The 26,762-nt window shown below is 40.0% G+C and overlaps 1 long non-coding RNA gene across 2 annotated transcripts; it reads right to left on the minus strand.

Moving 5' to 3' along the window:
- Positions 1 to 4,176: 4,176 nt before the first annotated feature.
- LOC135228480 (uncharacterized) lies at positions 4,177 to 26,478 on the minus strand. 2 transcript variants are annotated; one of them, XR_010319003.1, is made up of 2 exons: positions 26,237 to 26,478; positions 4,177 to 14,830 (listed from the first exon to the last, which is right to left on the minus strand). It is a non-coding gene; the product is annotated as an uncharacterized LOC135228480 (long non-coding RNA). The 2 variants fall into 2 exon arrangements; XR_010319004.1 differs by lacking the exon at positions 4,177 to 14,830 and adding an exon at positions 19,423 to 22,790.
- Between the last annotated feature and the right edge of the window lie 284 nt (positions 26,479 to 26,762).

Below are 26,762 nucleotides of genomic sequence, written 5' to 3' on the forward strand. Positions count from 1 at the left end.
AAACCCTGTTGCTGTCCAGTGGCTTCTGACTTATAGCTATCCTATAGGACAGAGTGGAATTCCCCTGTAGGGTTTCCAAAGAGTAGATGGTAGATTTGAAATGCTGACCTTTTGGTTGGCAGTGGAACTCTTAAGCACTGTGCCACCTGGGCTCCTCCTCAGGTAGAGAGGTTAGGATTCCAACTCATATTTTGGGGAATACAATTTAATCCATAACATCATTGTAATTTCTTCTTTAATACCTAGGTTAATTAGAATTATGTTGCTTAATTACCAAACTTATGAGCATTTTCTAGTGATTGTTATTGATTTTAAGCTAAAAATGCACTATAGTCAAAGTACCTGAATCAATTTCTGTAAATGGTCCATTGTTGTTGTGGTATGCTGTTGAGCCATTTCCAACTCATAGTGACCATATGACAGTGTAGAATAGTCCCATAGGGTTTCCCTGGCTGTACTTTTCACGGGAGCAGATTGCCAGGTTTTTTCTCCCTCAGAGCTGCTGGCGAGTTAGAATCGCCAACCTTTTGGTTAGCAGCCTAGTGCTTAACCACTGTGTCACCAAGGCTTCTTAAATGGTCCATATGTCCCTAATATATATTCTGCAGCTGTTGGATACAGTATTGTATATATGTTAATTAGATCAGATTTGTTCATTATATTGTTCAACTTTTATATATTCCTAAGTCTTGTCTGCTTGTTCTGTTACTGAAAGAAGCGTGTTGAGAAGTTCTCAACCTCAACACTATTTACATATTGAACTGGATAATTCTTTGCTGTGAAGGGCTCTTCTATGCATTCTAGAATGTTTAGCAGCATCCCTGGCCTCTACCCACCGTTGCCAGTAATACCACTCTAGTTAAAAAAAAAAAAAAAAAAAAAAAATTTTTTTTTTTTTAACTAGTTATGACAATTAAAAATGTCCCCAGACTCTGCCAAATGTCCCCTTTGGGACAAAATCACCTCTAGTTGAAAATCACTGTATTTTATTTTAGGTTTGTCCTTGTAAGTAGTGTATAGTTGATCTTAAAAAAAAAAAAGTGACCATCTCAGTTTTTTAATTGGAGCATTTAATCTATATTTATTGATACACTGGAATATACTGTTGACATGGAGTCCTGGTGGCACAGTGGTTAAGAGCTCAGCTGCTAACCAAAAGGTCAGCAGTTCAAATCCACCAGCTGCTCCCTGGAAATCCTATGGGGCACTTCTACCCTGTCCTCCAGGATAGCTACGAGTCAGAATCAACGTAACAGGTTTGGTGGTTACAGGGTTATTGTTGATATATTCTATGTACGGAAACCCTGGTGGCATAGTGGTTAAGTGCTACAGCTGTTAACCAAGAGGTCGGCAGTTTGAATCCACCAGGCGCTCCTCGGAAACTCTACGGGGCAGTTCTACTCTGTCCTATAGAGTCGCTATGAGTCGGAATTGACTCGAAGGCAGTGGGTTTGGTTTTTGGTTTTACTGTATGTACATTAGGCCTTCTCATCTATTCTGTGGTTTCCATCCTTCTGTCTCTCCATGTATGGGTATTTTATTTTCATATTTTATCTTCCTGTTCATCATATTTCTCTTCAGATGTGTTGAGTCTGCTTGTAAATCTATCTACTGAGTTCCTAATTTTGGTTATGTTTTTTAAAGTCTACAAACAGAAGAATCATTCTTACGTTTTTGGCATGAGCAAGAAGGCTGACTGTGGTTTACAGGTGGGGAAAACTATAAGACTTCTGTTTTGACGAGTTAAGTTCCAGATATTGGATAAGATTCTGCGTGTCTCAGTTACCTCACTTTTAACATGGGGACAATCAAACCTACCTCATCAAGGTTCACTCTTCAGCCAAAGATTAGACAGGCCCATAACACAAAATGAGACTAAATGGGCACACCAGGAGCAAGAAGGTAGGAGGCAGCAGGGAAGCTGGTATAGGGAGCCCAAAGTAGAGAAGGGGAGAGTCTTGACATGTTGTGGAGTAGGAAACCAATGTCACAAAACAATATGGATATTAATTATTTAATGATAAACTAATTTGCTTTGTAAACCTTTATTTAAAGTACAATTTAAAAAAATTATTAAAAAAAAAGACCTTACCTCACTGGGATCTTGTAAAGTCAAATGAGATGATGGCTGTGAAAATACCTGGTAAGTAGTGGGCTTTAAGCAAAGGTTGCTACATCCACTCCTCTTTATTTTTCTCATGAAAGTCACCTCACAAAGAACCTTCATTTCAGGGTGAGAACTAGAACCCATGTTTCTAGTACAGTGGATAAAGAGTGTTGGTTTTGGAATCAGATAATCTGGTTCAAATCCTGGGTCTAATACTCCTTAGCCATGTGACCTTAGATAAACACCTTCACCTCCGGAATCATTGATTTATTCATCTACAAAACTGGAACATTCTTGAGCACTTTAATTCTTTTCTGGGAGAGACAAGTGTGAGAGGGAAGACATAATAATAAATTCTTTTTAAAAAATATAGTTTTATTTTTGTTGTTGAGAATATGTACAGAACATACACCAAGTCAACAACTTCTACATGTACAATTCAGTGACATTGATTACGTTTTTGAGTTGTACAACCATGGACGGATTACCCAATAAGCAAGGTACTCACAGGCTTACTTGTACTTACTTGCTAAACTGTACTGCACAATTTCATCTGTTTTCAGCACATCAGAGATGTGGTGAAGGTGAAACCCATGTAAAATGATGCACTACAGATGAGTAAGTAAACACAATTAAGCCCATGCATAACTTGCTTACTATAAGCCCGTGTGTACCTTGCTTACTGGTTAATCTGCCCGTGTACAACCATTCTCATTCTCCTTTTCAGAGTTGTTCCTCCCTCGTTAACATAAACTCTCTGCATCCTAAAGTTCCTATCTAATCTTTGGAGTTGCTGTTGTCAATTTGACCCCATATACTTAGATCTTAAAAGAGCATAATGCTCAAGGCAGACATTCTTTACTAGTTAAGCTAAACTACTGTTTGGTTTAAAGTGGGCTTCATGGGATATTTTTGGTTTAAGATTTAAAGATTATTTTAGGGTAATAGTTTCAAGGGTTCATCCAACCTCCGTGGCTCCAAAAAATTTAGATTCCATGAGAATTTGTAATTCTGTTCTGGATTTTCCCCCTTTTGATTAGAATTTTTGTGAAGCATAATTGATCGAAATGTTCAGTAGTGGTAGCTGGGCATCATACAGTTCTTCTGGTCTCATAGCAAAGGAAGCAGTTGTTCCTGGAGGTAATTAGCCACACATTCCATTTTCTCCTTCTATTCCTGACTCTCTTTCTTCCTCTGTTGCTTCAGGTGAACAGAGACAAATTATTGTGCTTTAAATGGGTGCTGTAAATCCCAGGCTCTATGCAACAAACTAGGAGGTAGAACTGAAGCACTGAACACATTATTAGGACAATTAATTGGGATGTCCTGTGAAACCATAACCCTTTGCTTCCTCCAAACTAAGGAACAAAATCCCACAAGGTGTTTGGTTGTACATAAGCAGCTTCAGCATTTTTTTGTCATAAATTTATCACACCTCTGCCAGTCCAACTTTTTACAGGTGTACAACTTATTGACAGCAATTACATTAATTGACTGTGCACCCCTACTCTAAATCAACAAGATTTCTCCATCACTGGAAACGGAAATTAAGTACTCCACAGCAATAACTCCCCTTCTTTCCCCCTCTCTCCTGCCCCTAGTAATCACTAATAAACTTTGATGTCTATATATTTGTCTGTTCTTGTTCTTTTTATATTAAGCAAGGCCATACCGTATTTGTCCCTTCATGCTTATTTCACTCACCATGATGTCTTCAAGCTCCACCCATATTGTAGCATGTATCAAGACTTCAGTTCTCTTACCAAGTAGTATTCCATTGTATGTCTGTACCACATTTCGTTTATCCATTTATCTGTTATTGGGCATTTAGGTTGTTTTTACCTTTCAGCTATTGTGAATAGTGCTGCAGTGAACATTGGTGTACAAATCTGTTTGGATCTCTGCTTTCAGGTCTTCTGAGCACATAACTAGAAGTGGAATTGCTGGGTCATATGGTAGTTCTATTTTTAGGTTTTTAAAGCACCACCACACTGTTTTCTACAACAGCTGTACCATTCTGCATTTCCACCAGCAATGGATAAGGGTTCCAATTTCCTCATATCCTCGTGAACATTTCCTTTTTTTTTTTTTTTTTTAAATCTTAGCCACCCTAGTGGCAGTGATACGGTATCTCGCTGTGGTTTTGATTTACGTCTCTCTGATGGCTAGTGATGCTGAAAATCTTTTCAGGTGTTTGGTGGCCATCTGAATGTCCTCTTCGGTGAAATGGCTATTCAAGTTCTTTGCCCGTTTTATGATTGGGTTGTCATTTTGTTGTTAAATAACGATAAATTCTTGATGAGGAAAGTTATCTGGAAAGGTGTCAAGATCCAAAAATAAAACAGAACAAAACACACACACACACACACACTGCAATCACTCCCCTGAGTATTTGATAATCTTGTGGGGAAGACAAAGTTAACACATGTTGAAAAAAAATTAATAACAACATTCCTGAATACTTGAGGGTTAAAGTGTATGGTTCCTTTTAGTCAACACTTTCAAGCCCAATAAAATGGCTGGCTTGTAGGAGCTTATGAAAGAAATTTTACAGAAGAGAGTGTTTCCTGGGATGTCAGCAGTTTGCTAGCAGATTCCAAAAATCTAGTCTCAACAGAAAAATCCAATGTGAACACTTTAAAGAGTTTCTGATAGAAAAAAATTTGATAAAAAAGTGAGTAAAGCTTAAAAAAATTTTGCAAAAATAATTAATCATTAAATACAGGGCGCATACTGGGTAAGATACTACAAAATATGAAGGACAATAATGCTTCTGCCTATAACGAACTTGTAAGAGTTGAGAAGATATATATTATGTAATGAAAGTCTGTTGACAAAGCAACATGGAACAGCGAGCTCGGTTGTACAGCAAAGACAACTACAGAGTTTAGTAATACTATGTAGGGAGGTGCCAACTTGGTAACGTACGTCAAAGAAGTTATAGGAGGTGGTGGCCAATGTAGGTCATGTATTGTTTTCTAAATTCCTAATTTCTAATCTCTTACCTTGTGTTGAAATGTGCAGAATGAACATGACTAAAAGTCAATTGTAATTACACTTTTTTTTTCCCAAGGAATTCCAGGGCCAAACAGTATGACAGATTTGTGTGGAACAGTTAAAAGAACCACTGTTCTAAATGATCCTGCCTTTCTTCTGTATACTGGTTAAATCTAAAATAATCCTGTTATGCTGAGCCTTACGTATCTATAAAAACTTACGAGGTAGCTAATTTTTTATTGCATGGCTATTACTTTACATATGTTAGGAACTTCCTCAGATCTTAATCTTGTTTTGTGCTCCCCAAAGAAGTTGGTAGTATACATAGTTCTATGTTACAGAGTACACACACCAGTTTAAATCATTTGCCTCCAAGCCTTCATTTGTAGAGTAATACACTGTATTTTGAAAAACTATCTTTCCACTATATTTTTAATTAATGGAAAGAAATTAGTATCAATTACAACAAAATAATTTGAATAACAGTTATATTAAATGGTCTTCCTTGCAGGCGCATGGATAGTATCCTATCACTGACATCCTTGTACTTCAGAATAGATCTTGAAATGTTCTTTTTGATGATGAATGCAACACCATTACTTTTCAATTTGTCCTTCCCAGCATAGTAGGCCATATGATTGCCTAGTTCAAAACGGCCAATACCAGTCCATTTCAGCTCCCTAATGCCTAGGATATTAATGTTTATCCATTCTATCATATTTTCCACAATTTCCAATTTTCCTAGATTCATAGTTCATACATTCCATGTTCTGATTATTAATGGATGTTGGCAGCTGTTTCTTGCATCAGCAAACAAAGGTCCTGAAAGCTTGACTCCATCTACATCATTAAGGTCAACTCTACTTTGAGGAGGCAGCTCTTCCCCAGTGATCTTTTGAGTGCCTTCCAACCTGAGGGGCTCATCTTCTGGCACTGTGTTCTGCTGCTATCCATAAGATTTTCACTGATTTTTTTTCAGAAGTAGATTGTCAGGTCTTTCTTCCTAGTTTGTCTTAGTCCAGAAGCTCAGCTGAAATCTGTCCACCGTGGGTGACCCTGCTGGTATTTGAATACCAGTGGCACAGCTTTCCAGCATCGCAGCAACACACAAGCCCCCACAGTAATGACAGACTTGTGGGGGGAAAGCTCAATATCATCAGTCAGAACAAGGCCAGGGGCTGAATGCGCAACAGATGAACAATTGCCCATATGCAAGTTCTAAAAAAATTAGAACAAGTCCATGAGAGCCAAAGTATGACCTTGAGTATATCCCACCTGAATTTAGATAACATCTCATGAACAGATATGATGCATCGAACACAAATGACTGAAGACCAGATGAGTTGTGGAATGACACCAAGGATATCGTACATGAAGAAACAAGAGGTCATTACAAAGACAGGAAAGAAAGAAAAGACCAAAATGGATGTCAGAAGAGACTCTGAAACTTGCTGTTGAATGTCAAGTCACTAGAGTGAACAGAAGAAATGATGAAGTAAAAGAGCTGAACAGAAGATTTCAAAGGGCAGCTCAAGAAGACAAAGAATTACGAAATGTGCAAACACCTGGAGTTAGAAAACGAAAAAGGAAGAACTTGCTCATCATTTCTCAAGCTGAAAGAACTGAAGAAAAACTTAAAGCCTCAAGATGCAAAATTGAATATTCTATGGACACAGTACCGAATGACGCAGGAAGCATCAAAAGAAGATGCAAAGAATATAGAGTCACTGTACCAAAAAGAACTGGTCGACATTCAATCATTTTAGGAAGCAGCATATGATCAAGAACCGATGGTACTGAAGGAAGAAGTCCAAGATGTACTTCAGCACTGGCAAAAACAAGGGACCAAGAATTGAGAGACTACCAACTGAGATGTTTCAACACGGATGCAGTGCTGGAAGTGCTCACTTGTCTATGCCAAGAAATTTAGAAGACAGCTAACTGGTGCTGCTGTAACAGAAATACCACAAGTGAATGGCTTTACCAAACAGAATTTTATTCTCTCACAGTCTAGTAGGCTAGAAGTCCAAATTCAGAGCGTCAGCTCCAGGAGAAGGCTTTTTTTTTTTTTTAATTGTGCTTTAAGTGAAAGTTTATTGTTCTAGTTTCTCATACAAAAATTTATACACATTGTTATGTGACCCCAGTTGCTCTCCCTATAATGTGACAGCATTCCTCCTTTTCACCCTGTATTCCCCATGTCCATTCAACAAGCTTCTGCCCCCTCATCTCACCTCTAGACAGGAGGAGCTGCCCATTCAGTCTCACGTATCCACTTGAGCTAAGAAACACACTCGTCACAGGTGTCATTTTATGTCTTATAAAACCAAAAACTAAGGCCATTACTGTCGATTCTGACTCATAGTGACCCTACAGGACAGAGCAGAACTGGCCCACTCGGTTTCCAAGGAGTGCCTGGTGGATTCAAACTGCAGACCTTTTGGTTAGCAGCTGTAGCTCTTAATCACTATGCCTCCCGGGTTTCCTTAGGTCTTACTGTCCAGTCTAATCTTTGTCTGAAAGGTTGGCTTCGGGAATACTTTTGGTTTGGGGCTAATAGAGTCCAGTGGCCCTATCTTCTGGGGTCCTTCCAGTCTCTGTCAGACCATTAAGTGAGGTCTTTTTACTAGAATTTGAATTCTGTACCCTTCTTTTCTCCTGCTCCTTCAGGGACTCTCGGTTGTATTCCCTGACAGGGTGGTCATTGGTGGTAGCCAGGCCAATCTAGTTCTTCTGGTCTCAAGCTGATGGAGTCTCTGGTTTGTGTGGCTATCTCTTTGGCTCATATTTTCCTTGTGTCTTTTGTGTCCTTCATTCTCCTCTGCTCCAGGTGGGTTGGGACCAATTGATCCATTTTAGATGGCTGCTTGCAAGCTTTTAAGACCCCAGGTGCCACTCACCAAAGTGGGATGCAGAACATTTTCTTGATAAACTTTATTATGCCAATTGACCTAGGTGTACCCTGAAACCATGGTCCCCAGACCCCTGCCCCTGCTACTCTGTCCCTTTAAGTGTTTGGTTGTATTCAGGAAGCTTCTTAGCTTTTGGTTTAGTCCAGTTGTGCTGACTTTCCCTGTATTATATTGTCCTTCCCTTCACCTAAGATAATTCTTGTCTACTCTCTAGTCAGTAGCTACCCCTCTTCCTCCCTCCCCACCCTCTTAACCATCAAAGAATATTTTCTTCTGTGTTTAAACCTTCTCTTGAGTTCTTGTAATAGTGGTCTCATACAATATTTGTCCTTTTGCAACTGACTAATTACACTCAGCATAATGCCTTCCAGATTCATCCATGTTATATGTTTCACAGATTCCTCATTGTTCTTTATTGTTGCGTAGTGTTCCATCGTGTGAATACATCATAATTCCTTTATCCATTCATCCATTCATAAGCACCTAGGTTGTTTCCATCTTTTTGCTACTGTGAACAGTGCTGCAGTGAACATGGATGTGCATATACCTATTCGTGTGAGGGCTCTTATTTCTCTAGGATATATTCCAAGGAGTGGGATTGCTGGATCGCATGGTAGCTCTATTTCTAGCTTTTTAAGGAAGAGCCAAGTCAATTTCCAAAGCGGTTGTACCATTTAACATTCCCACCAGCAGTGTATAAGTGTTCCAGTTTCTCCACAACTTCTCCAACATTTATTATGTTTTTTGGATTAATGCTAGCCTTGCTGGGGTGAGATGGTATCTCACTGTAGTTTTGATTTACATTTCTCTAATGGCTAATGATCACAAATGAGCATTTCCTCATGTATCATTAGCTACCTGAATGTCTTCCTTGGTGAACTGCCTGTTCATATCCTTTCTCCATTTTTTAATTGGGTTATTTGTCTTTTTGTTATTGAGGTTTTGCAGTATCTTGTAAATTTTAAAGATTAGACCCTGATTGAGTTTGTCATAGCCAAAATTTTCTTCCCAACCCATAGGTTGTTTTTACTCTTTTGGTGAAGTCTTTCCATGAGCATAAGTGTTTGATTTTTAGGCACTCCTAGTTACCTAGTTTCTTTTCTGGTGTTTGTGCATTGTTAGTAATGTTTTGTATTTTGCTTACACCATGTATTAGGGCTCCTAGAGTTGTTTCTATTTTTTCTTCCATGATCGTTAGATTTTCTATTTAGGTCTTTGATCCATTTTTAGTTTTTGTGCATGGCGGGAGGTATGGGTCATGTTTCATTTTTCTGCAGATGGATATCCAGTTATGCCAGATAAACAGACTGTCTTTTCCCCAATTAATAGACTTCAGGCTTTTGTCAAATATCAGCTGCTCATCATAGGTGGATGAATTTACACCTGGGTTCTCAATTCCGTTCCACTGGTCTGTGTATGTGTTGTTCTACCAGTACCATGCCTCCCACTTTGTTTTCTTCAGTAATGCTTTACTTATCTTCCCTTTCCATATGAAATTGGTGATTTGTTTCTCCATCTCATTAAAAAATGCCACTGGAATTTGGATTGGGATTGCATTGTTATCTACAGATCGTTTTGGGAAGAACAGACATTTTTACAATGTTGAGTCTTCCTATCCATGAACAAGGTATGTTTTTCCACTTATGTAAGTCTCTTTTGGTTTCTTGCAGTAGTGTCTTGTAGTTTTCTTTGTATAGGTCTTTTACGTCTCTGGTTAGATTTATTCCTAAGTATTTTGTCTTCTTGGGGGTTATTGTATTTTGTTTTCTCGGGGGTTATTGTATTTTGTCTTCTTGGGGGTTATTGTATTTTGTCTTCTTGGGGGCTATTGTAAATGGTATTGATTTGGTGATTTCTTCTTCGATGTTCTCTTTGTTGGTGCAGAGGAATTCAACTGATTTTCGTATGTTTACCTTGTATCCTGATACTCTGTTGAACTCTTCTATTAGTTCCAGTAGTTTTCTTGTGGATTCTTTAGGATTTTCTGTATATAAGATCATATTATCTGCAAATAGAGATATTTTTACTTCTCCTTTACCAGTCTGGATTTCCTTTATTTCTTTTTCTAGCCTAATTGCTCTGGTTAGGACCTTCAGAACAATGGTGAATAAGAGTGGTAATACAGAGCATTCTTGTCTGGTTCCCGTTCTCAAGGGGAATGCTTTCAGACTCTCTCCATTTAGGATGATGCTAGCTGTTGGCTTTGTATAAACGCCCTTTATTCTGTTGAGGAATTTCCCTTCTATTCCTATTTTGCTGAGAGTTTTTATCATGAATGGGTGTTGGACTTTGTCAAATGCCTTTTCTGCATCAATGATAAGATCATGTGGTTTTTGTCTTTGGTTTTATTTATGTGGATTACATTGATTGTTTTCCTAATGTTGAACCATTCCTGCATCCCTGGTATGAATTCCACTTGGTCATGGTGAATTATTTTTTTGATATGTTGTTGAATTCTATTGGCTAGAATTTTGCTGAAGATTTTTGTGTCTATATTCATGAGGGATGTTGGTCTATAATTTTCTTTTTTTGTGGTGTCTTTACCTGATTTTGGCATCATGGTTATGCTGGCTTCATAGAATGAGTTTGGGAGTATTCCTTCCTTTTTTATGCTCTGAAATACCTTTAGTAGTAGTGGCGTCAACTCTTCTCTGAATGAGAAGCCACAGGGGCCAGGGCTTTTTTTTGTTGGGAATTTCTTAATTACCTTTTCAATCTCTGCTTTTGTTATAGATTTATTTAGTTGTTCTACCTCTGTTTATGTTAGTTCAGGTAGGTAGTGTGCTTCTAAAAATTTGTCCTTTTTCTCTAGGTTTTCAAATTTGTTAGAGTACAATTTTTCATAGCATCCTGTTATGATGCTTTTAAATTTAGTTGGGTCTGTTGTGATATCGCCCATCTCATTTCTTGCTTGGGTTATTTGCTTCCTCTCCTGTTTTTTTGTCAGTCTGGCCAATGGTATATTGATTTTGGTGATTTTTCAAAGAACCAGCTTTTGGTCTTAACTCTTTCAATTGTTTTTCTATTCTGTATTTCATTTAATTCTGCTCCAATTTCTATTATTTGCTTTCTTCCAGTGCCCAAAGGATTCTTTTGCTGCTTCTATTTGCTCAAGTTGTAAGGTTAATGTTTTGATTTTGGTCCTTTCTTCTTTTTGGATGTGTGCATTTATTGCTATAAATTGACCTGTAAGCACTGCTTTTGCTGTGTCCCAAAGGTTCTGGTAGGATGTGTTTTCATTATCATCTGATTCTGTGAATTTCATTATTCCATCCTTAATTTCTTCTATAATCCGGTAGTTTTGGGGGAAGGTGTTGTTCAGTTTCCATGTGTTTGATTTTTTTTTTTCCCTTCTTCTGTTACTGAGTTTTACTACTATGGCTTTATGGTCAGAAAAGATGCTTCGATGCTTTGGATTCTGTTAAGGCTTGCTTTATGGCCTAATACGTGGTCTATTCTGGAGAATGCTCCATGTGCATTGGAAAAGAAAGTATACTTGGCTGCTTTTGGGTGGAGTCTTCTGTATATATCTACAAGGTCAAGTTGGTTGATTGTGTCAGTCAGTATTTCTGTGACTTTAACGAGCTTCTTTCTGGATGTTCTGTCCTTCACCGAAAGTGGTGTGTTGAAGTCTCCTACTATTATTGTGGAGCTGTGTATCTTTCTTTTCAATGCTGTTAAGATTTTATGTATTTTGGAGCCCTGTTTTGGGTGCGTAAGTATTTATTATGGTTATGTCCTCCTGTTGTATTTACCCTTTAATCATTATATAGTATCCTTCCTTATTCTTTGTGGTAGATTTTACCTTAAAGTCTATTTTGTCAGAAATTAATCTTTCCACTCCTGCTCTTTTTTGATTGATTGCTGGATATATTTTTTTCCATACTTTGAGTTTTAGTTTGTGTCTTTAAATCTAAAGTGTGTCTCTTGTAGCCAGCAAATAGATGAAATCTTTTTTTTTTTTAAATCCATTCTGCCACTTTCTTTATTGGTGCATTCAGTCCAGTTATATTCAGCGTAATTATTGATAGTTTTTTTTTTTTTTATGAGTTTAGTGGTGTCATTTTGATGTCTTTTTTTGTGTGTTATTGAGTTTGTTTCACTTAATTTTCTGTGCTGAGTTGTTTCTCTTTATGTATTTTCTTTTCATCTTTTTCATTGTTGTTGGTTTCATATTTGCTCAGTCTTTATGTTTTCTTGTTTTTTATTTTGATGTGTAGGATTTGTAGTTTCCTTTGTGGTCACCTTAATATTTACTCCGATTTTTCCAAGTTTAAACCAATCTTTTATTTCTTTATATCACCTTGACTTCCTCTCCATATGAAAGATCTATGACCACATTTTTTAGTCTCTCTTTTTTGTTTTAATGCTGTCATCTTTTACATACTGACATCTCTGTTCCTCTATTTTCAGTGTTGTAGCTTGATTTATTTTTGTGACTTCCTCATCTGGGTTGATATCTGGTTGCTCTGTCCTGTGTTCTAGCCTTGGGTTGTTATTTAGTGTTATTGATTTTCTAACCAGACAACTCCTTTTAGTATTTATTATAATTTTGGTTTGGTTTTTGCTAATTCCCTAAACTTCTGTTTATCTGGAAATGCCCTAATTTCACTATCAAATTTGAGAGACAGTTTTGCTGGATATATAATTCTTGCCTAGCAATTTTTTCCAAGGCTTTATATATGTCATCCCATTGCCTTCTCGCCTGCATGGTTTCTGCTGAGTAGTCCGAGCTTAGTTTTATCGACGGTTCTTTGTAGATGACTTTTTGTTTATTTCTAGCTGCTCTTAAAATTCTCTCTTTATCTTTGGTTTTGGCAAGTTTGATTATAATATGTCTTGGTGACTTTTTGGGGGGATCTACCTTGTGTGGCATTTGATGAGCATCTTGGATAAGTATCTTCTCATCTCCCATGATAGCAGGGAAGTTTTTGCCAAAATATCTTCAACAATTCTTTCTGTATTTTCTGTTATCCCTCCTGTTCTGGCACTCCAATCACTCACAGGTTATTCCTCTTGATAGAGTCCCACAGAATTCTTAGAGTTTCTTCATTTTTTTGAATTCTTTTATCTGATTTTGGGGAAGGCTTTTTCTGTCAGCTCTGGAGGAAGGTCCTTGTCATCAATATTCCCCTGCACTAGGAGCCTCTCTGCACAGGAACTCCAGGTCCAAAGGGCATGCTCTGCTCCTGATACTGCTTTCTTGGTGGTATGAGGTCCCCATGTCTCTCTGCTCGCTTCTTTTATATCTCAAAAGAGATTGGCTTAATACAAATCTAGTGTTGTAGATCTCACCAACATAACTGCTGATAATCCATCTCATTAACGTAACAGTGATAGGATTTACAACACATAGGGAAATCACGTCCGATGACAAAATGGTGGACAATTACATAATATTGGGAATCATGGCATACCCAAATTGATACACATATTTTTGGGGACACAATTCAGTCCATGACACTGGCCAACGGGCTGGAAGAGATTCATATTTATGCCTATTCCAAAGGAAGGAGATGGAGCCAAATGCGAAAATTATTGGACAATACCATTAATATCATACACAAGTAAAATTTTGCTGAAGATCATTCAAAAGCAGTTGCAGCAGTACATTGACAGGGAACTGCCAGAAATTCAAGTCAGATTCAGATGAGGACGTGGAAGGAGGGATATCATTGCTGATCTCAGATGGATTCTGGCTGAAAGTAGAGAATACCAGAAAGACGTTTACCTGCCTTTTTACTGACTATAGAAAGGCATTCGACTGGGTGGATCATAACAAATTATGGATAACATTGGGAAGAATGGGAACTCCAGAACACTTAACTGTGCTCATGAGGAACCTGTAAATGGATCAAGAGGTATTCGTTAGAACAGAAGAAGGGGATACTGCATGGTTTAAAGTCAGAAAAGGTGTGTGACAGGGTTGTATCCTTTCACCATACTTATTCCATCTGTATGTTGAGTAAATAATCCAAAAGCTGGACTATATAAAGCAGAAAGTGGCATCAGGATTGGAGGAAGACTCATTAATAACCTACGATATGCAAATGACATAACCCTGCTTGCTGAAAGTGAAGAGGACTTGAAGCACTTACTGATGAGGATCAAAGACTGCAACCTGCAATATGGATTACACCTCAATATAGAGAGAACAAAAATCTTCATCACTGGGCCAATAAGCAACATCATCTCAAATGGAAAAAAGACTGAAGTTGTCAAGGATTTCATTTTACTTGGATCCACAATCAACACCCATGGAAGCAGGAGTCAAAAAATCAAATGACACATTGCATTGGGCAAATCTGGTGCAAAAGACCTCTTTAAAGTGTTGAAAATCGTAGATGTCACTTTGAGAACTAAGGTGCATTTGACTCAAGCCATGTTATTTTCAATCACCTCATATACATGTGAAAGCTGGACAATGAATAAGGAAGACAGAAGTGGAACTAATGACTCTGAGTTGTGGTGCTGGCAAAGAATATGGAATATGCCATGGACTGCCAAAAGACCGAGAAAATCTGTCTTAGAAGAAGTAAACCAGAATGCTCCTTAGATGCAAGGATGGTGAGAGTATGTCTCACATACTTTGGACATGTTATCAGAAGGGACCAGCTCCTGGAGAAGGACATCATGCTTGGTAAAGTGGAGGGTCATCAAAAAAAAAAGGAAGACCTTCAATGAGATGGGCTGACACAGTGGCTAGAAAAATGGGCTCAAGCATAACAATGATCATCAGGATGGCACAGGATCGAGCAGTGTTTCGTTCTGTTGTACACAGGGTCACTATGAGTTGGAACTGACTGGACAGCACCTAATGACACAGTAAAAAGATAATGTTAACACTAGCAGTAAAATCACCATCATAAAACTATATATGGCACTTGACATCAAATCCTATTTCTATTCTAATCGTAGGATGGATCTGTTTGCATTCATGATTTTATGGTTTATATACAACCATAGTAACCAATTTTTGTCTCCTGGAGACCAAATTAAAAAAAAAAAAAAAACACATTTTTGGAATATGTAACAGAGACTATTCCTCTTTTCAAAAGAACTGGGACTGTTAACAGCAGGGAACAGACTCAAGACAGTATTTACATGATCAAGGAAATTAAGTGTTTCATAAACTTTTGTGATCATAATGCCTTGTACCGGCAGGCCTCAACTTTCAAACATTTGACCTTGGTACAACCCATCCTTGTAAATATTATTTATGCATAGTCCCAGACTGCCTCTCTGATGCTAAGTTCCACCTTCCATACATCAGCAGACCACTATTATCCACAGGCTATGGCCACCAGGAAAGCGCCTGACTCTGCGAAGGTGAGGGTGTTTGTGGGTGCCGAAGTACAGAGAAACACGTTCCTACACTGCCCTGCTGAGCGTAGGTCCTTGTTGCTGCCACCCTCTGCCTGTCCTCTCCTTCCCCTTCCCTCATTCTTCAAGCAAGGCAAGGAAGTATAAAGATTTCTTGGACTGAAGGCCTGGGGCTTGATGGGCCTTCCCAAGTTGTTACCTCTTTGTAAAAGATCATATCATCTGCAAACAGAGATAATTTTACTTCTTCCTTGCCAATCTGGATGCTCTTATTTCTTTACCTAGCCTAATTGCTCTGGCTAGGACCTCCAGCACAATCATTTAGGATGATGTTGGCTATTGCCTTTGTATAAATGTCCTTTATTATGTTGAGGAATTTTCCTTCTATTCCTATTTTGCTGAGAGCTTTTATCATGAATGGGTGTTGGACTTTGTCAAATGCTTTTCTGCATCAATTGATAAAATCATGTGATTTTTGTCTTTTGTTTTATTTATGTGATGGATTACATTGTTTTTCTAATGTTGAACCATCCCTGCATACCTGGTATGAATCCCACTTGGTCATGGTGAATTATTTTTTTGATATGTTGTTGAATTCTATTGGTTAGAATTTTGTTGAGGATTTTTGCATCTAAGTTCATGAGGGATACAAAAAAAAGGAATATAGGTCTGTAATTTTCTTTTTTTTGTGGTGTCTTTACCTGGTTTTGTTATCAGGGGTATGCTAGCTACATAGAATGAGTTTGGGAGTATTCCGTCCTTTTCTATGCTCTGAAATACCTTTAGTAGTAGTGGGGTTAACTCTTCTCTGAAAGTTTGGTAAAACTCTGCAGGTGAAGCCATCCGGGCCAGGGCTTTTTTTGTTGGGAGTTTTTTGATTACCTTTTCAATCTTTTCTTTTGTTATGGGTCTATTTAGTTGTTCTACCTCTGTTTGTGTTAGTTTACCCAGGTAGTGTGTTTCTAGGAATTCATCCATTTCTTCTAGGTTTGCAAATTTGTTAGAGTACAATTTTTCATAGTAATCTGATATGATTCTTTTAATTTCAGTTGGGTCTGTTGTAATATCACCCATCTCATTTCTTATTCGGGTTATTTGCTTCCTCCCCTGTTTTTCTTTTGTCAGTTTGGACAATGGTTTATCAATTTTGTTGATTTTTTTCAAAGAACCAGCTTTTGGTCTTGTTAATTCTTTCAATTGTTTTTCTGTTTTCTATTTCATTTAGTTCTGCTCTAATTTTTGTTTTCTTCTGGTGCCTGTGGGTTTCTTTTGTTGCTCTCTTTCTATTTGTTCAAGTTATAGGGATAATTCTTTGATTTTGGCCCCTTCTTCTTTTTGGATGTGTGCATTTATTGATATAAATTGACCTCTGAGCACTGCTTTCGCTGTTTCCCAAAGGTTCTGATAGGAAGTGTTTTCATTCTCACTGGATTCTATGAATTTCTTTATTCCATCCTTAACGTCTTCTACAACCCAGTGTTTTTTGAGCAGGGTATTGTCCAATTTCCAAGTGTTTGATTTCTTTTCCCTGCTTTTTCTGTTACTGATTTCCACTTTTATGGTCTTATGGTCAGAGAAGATGCTTTGTAATATTTCAATGTTTTGGATTCTGCTAAGGCTTACTTTATGACCTAATATGTGGTCTATTCTAGAGAATGCTCCATGTGCACTAGAAAAGAAAGAATACCTGGCTCCTGTTGGGTGGAGTGTTCTGTATATGTCTATGAGGTCAAGTTGGTTGATTGTGGCATTTAGATCTTCTGTGTCTTTATTGAGCTTCTTTCTGGATGTCGTGTCCTTCACCCGAAGTTATGTGTTGAAGTCTCCTACTATTATTGTGGAGCTGTCTATCTCACTTTTCAGTGCTGATAGAGTTTGTTTTATGTATCCTGCCGCCCTGTCATTGGGTGCATAAATATTTCATATGGTTATATCTTCTTGGTATATTGTCCCTTTAATCATTATATAGTGTCCTTCCTTTTCCTTTATGATGGATTTAACTTTAAAGTCTATTTTGTCAGAAATTAATATTGTCACTCCTGCTATTTTTTGATTTTTGTTTGCTTGATATATTTTTTTCCATCCTTTGAGTCTTAGTTTGTCTGTGCCTCTAAGTCTAAGGTGTGTCTCTTGTAGGCAGCATGTAGACGGAGAGTGTTTTTTAATCCATTCTACCACTCTCTGTCTCTTTATTGGTGCATTTAGTCCATTTACGTTCATCACGATCATGGATAGGTGTGAATTTAGTGATATCATTTTGATGTCTTTTTTTGTGTTAATAGTTTTTTTTCCAACTTAATTTTTATATGCTGAGTAGATTACATATTGTCCTTTCCTCATATTCGTTGTTGTTGATTTTGTTTCTGTTGAGTCTCTATTTTTTTCTTGTATCTTATTTTGATGTGTAGGATAGTTTGTCTCCTTTGTGGTTACCTTATTATTTATCCCTATTTTTCTAAATTTAAGCCTAACTTTTATTTCTTTGTATCGCCTTATCTTCCTCTCTGTATGGAAGATCTATATCTACATTTCTTAGTCTCTCTTTATTGTCTTAATGTTGTCTTTTTTTTTACATAAGAACATCGCTGTTACCCTGTTTTGAGCGTTTTTCTAAATTATGCTTTGTTTTTTGATTCCCCTGTCTGGGTTGACCTCTGATTGCTCAGCCCAGTGTTCCAGTCTTGGGTTGATACCTGATATTATTGATTTTCTAACCAAAGAACTCCCTTTAGTATTTCTTGCAATTTTGGTTTGGTTTTTACGAATTCCCTAAACTTCTGTTTATCTGGAAATGTCTTAATTTCACCTTCATATTTAAGAGACACTTGGTTGGCAATTTTTTCCCTTCAATTTTTTTAAAAATAATTTTTATTGTGCTTTAAGTGAAAGTTTACAAATCAAATCAGTCTCTCACACAAAAACTTATATACACCTTGCTACATACTCCCAGGAAACCCTGGTGGCGTAGTGGTTAAGTGCTATGGCTGCTAACCAAAGAGTCGGCAGTTTGAATCCGCCAGGTGCTCCTTGGAAACTGTATGGGGCAGTTCTACTCTGTCCTACACGGGCGCTATGAGTAGGAATCGACTCGACGGCACTGGGTTTGGTGTTTTTGGACATACTCCCAATTACTCTCCCCCTAATGAGACAGCCCGCTCTCTCCCTCCACTCTCTCTTTTTGTGTCCATTTTGTCAGCTTCTAACCCCCTCTACCCTCTCATCTCCCCTCTAGGCAGGAGACGGCAACATAGTCTCAAGTGTCCACCGGATCCAAGAAGCTCACTCCTCACCAGCATCCCTCTCCAACCCACTGTCCGGTCCGATCCATGTCTGAGGAGTTGGCTTCATGGGTGGTTCCTGTCCTGGGCCAACAGAAGGTCTGTGGGCCATGGCAACCGGGGTCTTTCTAGTCTCAGTCAAACCATTAAGTCTGGTCTTTTTATGAGAATTTGGGGTCTGCATCCCACTGTTCTCCTGCTCCCTCAGGGGTTCTCTGTTGTGCTCCCTGTCAGGGCAGTCATGAGTTGTAGCCGGGCACCATCTAGTTCTTCTGGTCTCAGGATGATGCAGTCTCTGGTTCATGTGGCCCCTTCTGTCTCTTGGGCTCATAATTACCTTGTCTCCTTGGTGTTCTTCATTCTCCTTTGATCCAGGTGGGTTGGGACCAATTGATGCAACTTAGATGACTGCTTGCTAGTGTTTAAGACCCCAGACGCCACTCTTCAAAGTGGGATGCAGAATGTTTTCTTAATAGATTTTATTATGCCAATTGACTTAGATGTCCCCTGAAACCATAGTCCCCAAACCCCTGCCCCTGATACACCGGCCTTTGAAGCATTCAGTTTATCCAGGAAACTTCTTTGCTTTTGGTTTAGTCCAGTTGTGCTGACCTCTCCTGTATTGTGTGTTATCCTTCCCTTCACCTAAAGTAGTTCTTATCTACTAATTATAGAATACTCCTCCCGCACCCTCCCTCCCTCCCTCCCCCCTCTCCTAACCACAAAAGAATGTTTTCTTCTCAGTTTAAACTTCCTTCAATTTTTTAAATAAGTCACCCCATTGCCTTCTTGCCTGCATGGTTTCTGCGGAGTAGTCCGAGTTTATTCTTATTGACTCTCCTCTGTAGGTGACTTCGTTTATCTCCGGCTGCTCTTAAAATTCTCTCTTTATCTTTCGTTTTGGCAAGTTTGATTATGTCTTTGTGACTTTTTTTTAACACCTACCTTATATGGAGTTCAATGAGCATCTGGGACAGATATCTTCTCACCTTTCACAATATGATAGAAGTTGTCTGCAAACAAATCTTCAAGAATTCTCTCTGCATTTTCTGTTATCCCACTCTGTTCTGGTACTCCGATCACTTGTAGGGATTTCTCCTGGTAGTCTCCCACATGATTCTTAAGATTTCTTCATTTTTTAAATTCTTTTATCTAATTTTTCTTTAAATATATTAGTGCCAAGTGATTCATCTTCAAGTTCAGAAATTCTGCCTTCCACTTGCTCAATTCTGCTCCTCTGACTTTCTACTGAGTTGTCTACTTCTGTAATTTTATTGTTAATCTTCTGAGTTTCTGATTGCTGTCTCTTTATGGATTCTTGCAGCTTATTAAATTTTTCATTATGTTCTTTTTTTTATTAACTTTTATTGAGCTTCAAGTGAACGTTTACAAATCAAGTCAGTCTGTCACATACAAGTTTATATACATCTTACTCCGTACTCCCACTTGCTCTCCCCCTAATGAGTCAGCCCTTCCAGTCTCTCCTTTCGTGATAATTTTGCCAGCTTTCAACTCTCTCTATCCTCCCATCCCCCCTCCAGACAGGAGATGCCAACACAGTCTCAAGTGTTCATTATGTTCTTGAATAACCTTTTTATTTCTTCAACTGTTTTATCGGTGTGCTCCTTGGCTTGTTCCGTGTATTGTCTGATCTCCGTCCTGATGTCTTGAAGGGTTCTGTATGTTAATCTTTTGTATTCTGCATCTGGTAATCCCAGGAATGCACTTTCTTCTAGAAGATCCCTTGATTCTTTGTTTTGAGAGCTTGTTGAAACAATCATGGTCTGTTTCTTTATGTGATTTGATATTGACTATTGTCTCCAAGCCATCTATAAGTAATTGTATTAGTTTATTTTATGTTTGCTTACTATGTCGTAGCTTCTTGCTTTGTTTTGTTTTGATATACTGAAATGGGTTGCTTGAGTGAGCTAGCTTGATTATTTTCGCCTTTGGAGCTCTGACATCCTGTCCCCAGATGGCTAGAGGTATTATCAGGTATATCATTCTAGGAGTCAATTCACTTTTCTCGTATGAATTCAGCTCAGGTGTCTAGGTAGCTGATCATCAAGTGTGTGGTACAGGCTCTGTCCTACAGTCTTAGAGGAGCAGGGGCGATTGGTGTAGGTACTGGTATCTGGTTGCAGCAGGGGGGGTCACACTCTGAACAAAGCAGGGGGCTGAGAATCATACCCCACGTGTCTCTGAGGAAACCATGTCCCTGATCCCTATAGAGTACAGGTGGGTGGGTTCTGCAGACGGACCGCGGGCACCCAGCGTTTTTGGTTGTAAGGACTGGGAGGTACCAGGCATCCTTGGATCTGTCGTGGGTGGCTGGGTGACCTGAGTGGAGCTACCAGTCCTTAGGCCCCTGATGTGGGTAGGTGAGGACCCTGCTTAATAGGCAAAGCAATGTCAAACATCAAACACCCAACTCTCTGCCTCACAGCTGAAACGGCTGGAGTCTGCCAACAAGGGTTTAAACAAGGGTCTATTCTCCTGAAATAGGCCCACACAGGTCCATGCAAAGGGGAAAGGTACTCAAAGTTCATGGACTGTTTATGCCTAGATAGGATCCACTTCTGTCCTGAGCTCCCCCAGTTAGTGGAGCTGGCAAATTATCTTTTCCCACAATTGCAAATTTTTTCCTTCTCCAAGGCCACAAAGATGACTCTAGGCACTCAACAGAGCCTATCTCAGGCCCAGAGAATTCAGCCACTGAAGCCGGCTTGGGGGCGGGGGTGGGGCACGGTAAAATATACACAGGTACTTAGCTTTTGGCAAAAGCGCTGTTCTTCTCTGGTTCCGAAGGTATGAGTAGGCTCTGTGGCTGGCTGCTTCTTCCACCAGCATTGTATGAGTGTTCCTGTCTGCCCACAACCTCTCCAACATTTATTATTTTGTGGTTTTTGGATTAATGCCAACCTTGTTAGAGTGAGATGGAATCTCACTGTAGTTTTGATTTACATTTCTCTAAAGGCTAATGATCATGAATATGTTCTCATGTATCCATTAACTACCTGAATGTCTTCTTTACTGAAGTGCCTGTTCATATCCTCTGCCCATTTTTTTTCTTTGCCCATTTTTTATTGGGTTATTTGTCTTTTTGTTGTTGAGTTTTTACAGTATCATGTACATTTTAGAGATCAGATGCTGATCAGAGAAGTCATAGCTAAAAACTTTTTCCCAGTCTGTAGATAATGTTTTTATTCTTTTGGTGAAGTCTTTGGATGAGCACAGGCATTTGATTTTTAGGAGCTCCCAGTTCTGGTGTTTGTGCATTGTTAGTAATGTTTTGTATGCTGTTTATGCCATGTATTAGGGCTCTTAGTGTTGTCCCTATTTTTTCTTCCATGATCTTTATCATTTTAGATTTTATTTTTAGGTCTTTGATCCATTTTGAGTTAGTTTTTGTGCACAGTGTGAGGTATGGGTCTTGTTTCATTTTTTTGCAGATTGATATCCAGTTATGCCAACACCACTTGTTAAAGCGACTGTCTTTTCCCCATTTAACCGACTTTGGGCCTTTGTCAAATATCAGCTGCTCTTATGTGGATGAATATATGTATGGATTTCTCAATTCCGTTCCATTGATCTATGTATCTGTTATTGTAGCAGCACCAGGCTGTTTTGACTACTGTGGTTGTATAATAGGTTCTAAAGTCAGGCAGTGTGAGGCCTCCCACTTTGTCCTTCTTTTTCAGTAATGTTTTATTTATCTGAGGCCTCTTACCCTTCCATATGAAGTTAGTGATGTTTCTCCATCTCATTAAAAAATGTCATTGGAATTTGGATCAGAATTGCATTGTATCTATAGATGGCTTTTGGTAGAACAGACATTTTTACAATGTTGAGTCTTCCTATCCACGAGTAAAGTATATTTTTCGACTTATAGGTCTCTTTTGGTTTCTTGCAGAAGTGTCTTGTAGTTTTCTTTGCGGAAGTCTTTTACGTCTCTGGTTAGATTTATTCCTAAGTATTTTATCTCCTTGGGAGCTATTTTAAATGGTATTGATTTGGTGATTTCCTCTTCAATGTTCTCTTTGTTGGTGTAGAGGAATCCAACTGATTTTTTTGTTTATCTTGTATTGTGATACTCTGCTGAACTCTTCTATTAGTTTCAGTGGTTTTCTTGGATTCTTTAGGGTTTTTTTTTTGCGTATGAGATCATGTCATCTGCAAATAAAGATATTTTTACTTCTTCTTACCAATCTGGATGCCCTTTATTTCTTGATCTAGCCTAATTGCTCTGGCTAGAACCTCCAGCACAATGTTGAATAAGAGTGGTGATAAAGGGCATCCTTGTGTGGTTCCTGTGCTCAAGGGAAATGCTTTGAGACTCTCTCCATTTAGGATAATGTTGGCTGTTGGCTTTGTATAAATGCCGTTTATTACATTGAGGTATTTTCCTTCTATTCCTATTTTGCTGAGAGTTTTTATCATGAATGGATGTTGGACTTTGTCAAATGCGAGGGTGTAAATCTTTACGGAAGCAGACTGCCCCATCTTTCTCACATGAAGTAGTGGGTGTGAACTGCCAACCTGAGCACTTTAACTTCTACATCAGCAGGGGTTAGGATTCACAACACATATTTTGGGGTGGGGGTGGGGGTGGGGAAACACAATTCCATCCATAATATTCTACCCTTTGGTCCCTCCTGCCTAAACTCATGTCCTTCCCATGTGCAAAACGCATTCATCCTATCACATTGTTCCCAAATGTCTGAACCCATTCCAGTATCAACTCTAAGTCCAAGACTTCATTTTCTTAATCATCTAAATCAAGTATGGGTATATTATGATTGAACTGTGTCCCCAACAATGTGTGTTGTGAATCCTAAGCCCTGTGCTTGTAGATCTGATTTCATTTAGGAACAGAATTTTCTTTACTATGATAATGCGACCATATCAGTATAGCGTTTGTCTTAAGCCAATCACCTTTGAGATATAAAATGAGCAGATCTGGCACAGAGAAGCAAGTAGATATGAGGGAAGATAGAAGCCATGCCACATGAAGATTGCCAAAGAACCAAGGAACAGAAGCTGAAAAGTGACAAGGATCTTTCTCCATAGCTGACAGACAGAAAGCCTTCCCATAGAGCTGGTGTTCTGAATGTGGACTTCTAGTCTCCTAAACTGAGAAAATTAACTTCTGTTTGTTAAACCACCCATATGTTGTAGCTATGTTATCGCAGCACTAGGTAACTAAGACAGGTAAGACTCTGATATGTTCCTTCCTGAGCAAAATTCCTCTCCATCTGAGGACCTGTGAGACCTCAAATACAAGTTGTTTGATTCCAAAATACAATGGTAGAACAGGCACAAGGTATACATTTCCATTTCAAAAAGGAAAAATTGGAGGGAAAGAAGGGGTCATGGGTAACAAGCAAGTTCAAAACACAGCAGGATAAATCTCATTAGCTCTCAAGGCTTGAAAATAATCCTGCTATCCAGGTACATCTGGGCAATGGCCCTGCCCTCTGGACTCTGGGCATTGGCTACACTGTCTAGATCCTGGGCAGAGGCCCCTCAGCCCTGGGCATCAGTTCCGCCTTCCAGGCCTACGGGGACAGTGACCCACCCTCTTGGCTTTGTGTGGTCTTGTTCTGCTGATTGTTAACCCTACCCCTCAGCCCTGTGCAATCCCGTTTTCTTGGCTCACTGGCACAGCAGCTCCGTCCCTCAATTCTGGGCTGCAGCCCCATTCTCTTGGCCTATCAGAATGGAAATTCCACTCTCAGGGACCAAGGTGGCAGCAAACCCCACTCTGAAACCTAGGTGGCAGCCCCACCCTTTGAAACCTAGGAGGTGGTGGCTCACTCTTTGAAACTGAGGAAGTGGAGGCCCTGCCTCCTCTCTCTCCCCATTCCCCATGCTCCTTCCGACAGTTCTGCTGGTCTCTGAACTGTTCCCAGGATGGTCCCTTTCTTTTCTTGGAGAACAACAAATGTTTGCAACTAATTAGCTCCACTGGCCTATTTCCTGCCTGTAGAATTCCAGAGGCAGACAGCATTACTTCATTTTGTCCTGTCTCTCTCCCCTTCAGTCTAAGCTGACAGGGTTTCTGCTGGGGTGGTAGGTTAGATCCATCAGTTGGAGGCCTAATCTCTTTAGCAAAATATTGTGTAGCCACATTCTTGGTGTCAGTTCCAGGATACGCTCTCTTAGTTTCTACAACAAAATTTTCCAAATCTTTTAAGTTCTGGTTTCTTTTTGCACAGTTCATTTCTAAATCTATCTCTTTCCTACCACATTTTACTATACGTAGCAAGGCGAGACCATACCACCCTTCTAAGATCCTGTTTAGAAATCACCTAAGCTCAATATCCAAGCTCACTACTTACAAGTTCTACCTTCCACAAAACATTCCAGTGCAATTCGGGTAAGTTCTTTGCCAGTTTATAACAACACATTTCCTTCAGTGTCCAATAGCATGTTCATCATGACCTTTTAAAACCTCACACATTTAACATCCACATTTCTAGCAACACCTGTTCATGGCGATAGCTTTCCCCACACCTCTCAATTCTTTCTGGGTCCTCATAAAAATAATCTTTAATGTCCATAATTCTACCAACAGTCTCTTCAAGGCAATCTAGGCCTGTCAAGTTCATCTGAATTTCACTAGTCTCTACTCACTACCCAATTCCAAAACCACTTCCACATTTTAGGTATTTGTTAGAGCAGCACCCCCACTCTCTGGTAACAAAGTCTGTCTCAGCTACCTAGTGCTGCCATAACAAAAAATAACACAAATCGGTGGCTTTAAAAAAGAATTTAGTTTCTCACATTTCTGGAGGCTTAAAGTCTACATCAGGGTCTCTGCCATGTTGATTCTTTCTGACAGCCTATCTCCTAGTTTCTAGTGCCTGCTAGAAATCTTTGGTTTTTCTCACATGGAATCTGCCTCCAGCCTCCTTGTATCTCTGTGTCTCCTGCTTTTAATAGATTAGAAGTGATTAGGTTTAGTACCTACCCAGCCCTGGTATGACTTCGTTAACATGAAAAAAGAAAATCCCTATTTCCAAACAAGGTCATATTTATAAGCATAGGAGCTAGGATTTCAACACATATTTTGGGGGGATGCATTCCAATCTATAACACTGTCCTTACGAACCCCCAATTTCAAAATGATCACCTGCCATAAACTCTTCAATATCCTGAAAGTTTAGCTAACGGGTTTACGCATGCCTACTTCTATCAAAAATAACCAAAAATCATCGGCCTTTTAAAGTTATCCTACTTAATCTCACCTTTTCATTTTTGCACGAACATGATTAATTAATAACCTTTCTCCAGGACACTGCCTCTATGCAGAGGGCGGGAGCTGCAGCCTCCCGGATTTTTGGGGGTGGGGAGATACAGCCCGGAGGTGGAAGGCCGCGTTGGGTGGGGGCTCCATACCGAGGTGGGAGGTGGGGGCAGAAAGCCCTGGGGGAGGTGGGAGAAGCAAGGGGGCGTCCCGGGATCTCGGCCTCACAGGGATTCCAGGGCCCCAGCACCTTTTTCATACTTGCTGAGGAGGCGAGATGAAGAGGCAACGGGGACAGTGCGAGAAGGAGAAATAAAGAGGAGAGGGGCGAGTAGGGGGAGAGGCATGGGAGGAGTGGCGGCCGCTTTACCTCAAAGCCCAGAGGCCCGGGTGGAGGGCACTCGGCGCCGCCGCGAACTCCGCGGCTCTGGGCGGGCAGGTCCTCCGGGACTATAGGTCAGGAAGGCTAGCGTCCCGGCGGGCTCGGACCGTTGCCCCGGCGTCGCCTGCAAACAACCCCAGAGCGGGCAGGCCGGGTCATGCCTCCGCCCTCGGACGTCTCGGCGGGCCCGAGGGCAGGGTTTTGGCACCGCCCCTTCAGGGCCCTGACGAACTGCCTCTCGAGCCCCGAGCCGGGCGCGGACCCGGGCTTATATTCTGGGAAACCGCAGGCTGGGCCGGGTCGGGCCGGGTCGGGCCGCGCCCCGCCCCGCCCCCTCGCCCGCCCGCCCGCCCCTGCCCGGGCTCGGCCAACAACTGCGGGCGCGCAGGCTGGCGGCGGGCCCGTGGGCAGTGCGTGTCTCTTTAAGGGGCCGGGCCTGGGCGGCCGTGGGGCGGGCGGGGTGCGCGTCGCTCCTTGTGTAAGGGAGAGAGAGGCGGGCGGGCGCCGGAGGGAG

The sequence above is a fragment of the Loxodonta africana genome, chromosome 22, assembly GCF_030014295.1.
Source record: "Loxodonta africana isolate mLoxAfr1 chromosome 22, mLoxAfr1.hap2, whole genome shotgun sequence".
Classification (NCBI taxonomy): Eukaryota; Metazoa; Chordata; class Mammalia; order Proboscidea; family Elephantidae; genus Loxodonta; species Loxodonta africana.